Source organism: Dryas octopetala, chromosome 8, assembly GCF_963921425.1.
Source record: "Dryas octopetala chromosome 8, drDryOcto1.1, whole genome shotgun sequence".
Classification (NCBI taxonomy): domain Eukaryota; kingdom Viridiplantae; phylum Streptophyta; class Magnoliopsida; order Rosales; family Rosaceae; genus Dryas; species Dryas octopetala.
In genome coordinates this window covers 18,011,095-18,015,518 of record NC_141373.1, presented here as the reverse complement: position 1 = coordinate 18,015,518, position 4,424 = coordinate 18,011,095, and the positions used below count along the sequence as shown (strand labels likewise).

The window sequence follows — 4,424 nt, the reverse complement described above, 5'->3', positions numbered from 1 at the left end:
TAAAACAAATATAATCTTTTAATTTATTTTACTCAATTCGCGTTGGTATCCTTATTGTTGTACAATATTTGAACACTTTTCTTAAATCCACATATGCAGATCAACTTTGTAAATCTAGATATCTAAAAGCCATGAGAAAATATATAACTCCATATATAGTCATGATGATGTTCACCATATATAGGTTCTAGAAAATCACTATTGATCAATCAAGATTCTCAAAGAGGTGATGAGAGGAAACTCAGGACATACATCAATCCTATTAAGAAGAAGTGATGATTATGGTACAAAGGTTACTGAATTGGTATACGAAAGAGAGTGTATAAGTTAAATAAATTAAAAAGGTATATATTATCATCAATAGCAATTGAGTTAAAGAAGCTTTGATCACCATTCACTACAAGAAAAGTGAGCAATAATCACTAATTTCATGGACTATATTAGTAGGTGGCAATTGCTCAAAAATATGGTCAACAAATACTGTTCTTCCATTGACTGCTTAAGTCAATCCCTTTTTCGTTTGTTAATACTAACTAATTTGGGCGGTGGGGGCTTATTGTGGGTTACTAAATATCACATGCAACCATTAACACATATGCTAAACTATTATGAGAGGGTTGCTTATACAGTTGCGCTTAAGAAAAAAATGAGTTTAACTCTATCCCCACTTCTCCAAACCAACCAGCTTCAAAAAGTGTTTGGTACAGCAACACTTAAGTGATGCTGAGGCACACTCTCCAAGGAGAATTGGTCCAATTGGATATGCCACCCGAAACACCTCATTTTCAAATTGGTTGCTTCACGTATTTTATGCCCAACAATTCAAAGGGATCAAAGAAGCCTGAGAAGGAGATGGGCAACCCACTGTTGCAGTTCGATTTCCACCCATTCGGCACTTGAGGTTTTCAATTAGTTGCTCTGTATTCTCTATTTTATTGTTGTTTTGGTTACCAATTCACATAATAAGTTTGATTAGTGAGGAATTTCTCAAAGTTTTTCCTCTTATTTTTTGAAATAGGGTTTTGAAATGTGGAGAGGGAATGGAGAGCTCTGAAGCGTTCTCCCAAATCCCGCCGACAACAACAACAACCACATGGATCACCATCACCACCACCACAATCCTCCTACTCTCAACCAATTCATTCATCCCTTGAAACACCCAACACCCTTTGTTCTCTCTGTTTCTGTCACTCTCTCACTCCCTCTTTGCCTGATTCATCCTCTTGGTCATTATCAATTTCTGAGGTAAACCCTAACTCCCAATTTCTAAGGTAAACCTTAACTCCCAATTTCTGAAGGTAAGTGATTTCTTGAATTCAACATTTTGTCTTTAATTTTAGGAAACCTAACTCCCAATTTCTCTAACTTCTCTCTCTACATCTCAGATCGAAAGAAAAATTATAATCTTTCTCAGGTACTCTCTGACCCATTTTCGTTCTTTCTTCATTTTTTTTATTTATTGTTTTTACTTAATTAGAAATATTCTAGGGTTTGTTTATGCTTTTGCATGTGGTCTTAAATATCTGTGAATGAATTCCTTAATACTATATTGTGAGAAGCCCATGGCAAGGTATCTGAATCTCCCAGTTTCCAGGACCAGGTCCACAATAATTTTGCTAGGAATAATATATCATTTTCAACATCAACTAGGACCATACATATAAGTAGAATCTAAAGTAAAGCTCCCCACTTTTTGGGTATTTCGTTCCTCCCAACATATTTTTGAGGCCATAATTTGTTTGATATTGATAATATATGGTAGAAGCTGAACATAGTTTTGCAAATTTATCTTTTTAAAACCCATCTATAGATCCCAGCAGAGCACCAGTAGCATCAAAACGCAAAACGCCCTAAATTTGCAGGGGAATATCAAGTATATATGATTTTCTTTTCCTAGAAGTTTCATATGCATCCTCCAAATAAAAGAAAAAAAAGTGCAATCAGACTTTTCTTATTTTGATGTACTCCTAGTGTCAAAAGTTATGTGCATATTGCACCGAAATGGAATTTTCCCCTCTCCTCCTTCTTGTTAATGCATTAAAGGAGAAAATTGTAGTGGTAAGATTGAAATGGAATTCATATTAACAAGAACACCAAGGCTTCAAAACCCAAGAAGGACTAGAATTAAGTATCGTCATCAGTATGTGCAATTTCATCCTTACTAAATGGGCTATATGGTGTTTAATCAACAGGTTGGGTCAAGATAGAGGGTGCAGGTTCAGCTCTCATAAAGGCAAGCCTAAAGACAGAGATAAGATATATAAGTAACGTGATTTACTTGTACAGTATTTGTTCATTTCTGGTATAAATTAGAGTCTTATCCTTGTTTTGTATCTTTGTTCTTTGTTTTTAATAGACATATGAAGATTAATCATGACAAGGTTAAATGTTTTATATGAAATGTATATAATTCATATGTATTGCTTAAAAAGTAATTTTTTGGGTGTTGTTGGTGTTTAATTATTTTAGTTTTTGACATTGTCTCTGTATATGATAATTTTGTGGTATGCATGTTAGGGTAAATTTTTTTTGTTGTCAATTTTCATTAACAAAATGTTATGATGTGCTACTTGTCTTTGTTGATATCTGGAGCTTCTATCATATTTCATTTTTCCCTTATTGCTCAGATTTTCATTGGTGCAATTTCAAAGGCTCTTTCATCGAAAATGGTAAATATGGTATGATGTTTATGATGCATTTATTTCTCTTTACTTACCAAAATCGCATCTTCTCTTTTAATTTTTTTTCCCCTATGTTCATCAACCTCTTTACTGATTAGGCCTTTTATGCTGCTTTTCTAGCTTATGGAGATCATTAGTGTCTTTGGATGTTTAAAGGCATACCACTTTGAGGCCGATCAATGAGGAACTTAATGAATCATGTGTTTTGTGGAGGTAACGAAGCACATGTTACAACTCTTGTTAGTTTTGGTTTGTCATAAATTCTCTAGAATGGGTCCCCTGTATATGATTGGAAAAATAGTAATGACCTTTTGTGCAATAGAAGTGTTCACTGTTTTTATGGTAGTTGACATTATGCCTATGGTTTAGAAATGATCTTTTGTATAGGGGGAATGTGGGGGGATGTATGATGTAATCTAGATTGGCAGGGTGATAGCTTTATGATCTTTATGAGAGGCTGCGTGCCATGCATCATGAGGAAATCATGCACCTCCAAAGGCAACATGCTCAGATGGACTTCCACTTCAATGGTAGGGTGTCAAGTGCACTCGACAGCTACCTTAGAGGACAGATTGGCGCCACCAGCAGCAATACTCTACCTTGTCCATCTCAGATGCTTGGATCAGGTGCTCCTAATAGCAGTCCTTATGTCTTTGGGCCATTCACACCAAATGCTACTTTAAGGATCCAATCCCATGTCACTCCAATGTCTCAAAGCAGTACTCTGGATGGCGTGGGGCAGAAGCCAATTGATGTTCAGAGGAGGGCAGCGTCTGACAATGGAGAAGAGAGGGAAGCTATTCCATGAGCCAGCTGATATGATCATAGTAAGAAAGCTATTTCTAGTATTTTGATTGGTATTTTAGTTCAGTGAACATAGTCCCCTTGAGGTGAAATTGAGTGAACTTGCTGCTTTATATTTAGGTGATGGTCTTGATATATAACATCAAGTTTGGTTAAAGGTGATGTGTTCACTGTTTTGATCTGTCTACTTGGTTCCGTTCGGACCTTTTGTTTAGGGGAATGATTTTTAATATGTGATGTAATGGAGATGGCAGGCTGATAGGTCTAGTATGTTTTGGTCAACAAGTTTGGAACACTTGAGTATTTTATGGTATGTAATGGTTGACTTACAATATATAAATATGCAATTGGCTTCAATTTGGTTATCTGGTACAATTGGTTCCATTTTAATTTCCAATTTTGTTTGTAAACTTTCTTGTGTGTCACGTGTTCTTAGTATATATCCATTGCAAAAGGCAGCTTTTATGCAACTATAAACTGAGAGTGAGGCTTGCAAATATTAGTAGCTAGATCCATTGCAAAATGCAGTTCCTAAGCCACTTCAGTAATGAACTGTGCAACTACTTCAGAAACCATTCTCTAAGGTGACTCGATTCAACCACTAACGCTTCCACAAAACAGTAATGGTTTGATTCATTTAGCATTGGACTGCCACATTAGTTGGCTTGCTAGCTGTCTACATCAATGTCAGGTTTGATGAAGTTAGCCAACCATACTATTTTTGGGGGTGCTGAAGACCAATAGCCACCCCATTCTGTACAACCATCAGCATTTTAGTGACTGTATAGTGGCAATTGGTCTAGCCAACTCAATTTAGTTGCTAATGGAGCAATAGATGCAGGAAAAAAATGGTGAGTGTTGCCCATATTACATACTGTATGTGTTTAAGGGAAAAGCAAAAAATAGTATATAAACGAGATCCAACTCCGTATCTAGTTT

General features: G+C 35.9%; 1 long non-coding RNA gene across 11 annotated transcripts; it reads left to right on the top strand.

The window, feature by feature from the left end:
• Positions 1 to 680: 680 nt before the first annotated feature.
• On the top strand, positions 681 to 3,841 carry LOC147277728 (uncharacterized). Of its 11 annotated transcripts, none has more exons than XR_015123940.1 (5): positions 681 to 901; positions 1,019 to 1,414; positions 2,193 to 2,233; positions 2,628 to 2,669; positions 2,802 to 3,841. It is a non-coding gene; the product is annotated as an uncharacterized LOC147277728 (long non-coding RNA). The 11 variants fall into 11 exon arrangements; XR_015123938.1 differs by having other exon boundaries at positions 2,628 to 2,678; XR_015123936.1 differs by having other exon boundaries at positions 2,193 to 2,264; positions 2,628 to 2,678.
• The last annotated feature ends 583 nt before the right edge of the window (positions 3,842 to 4,424 follow it).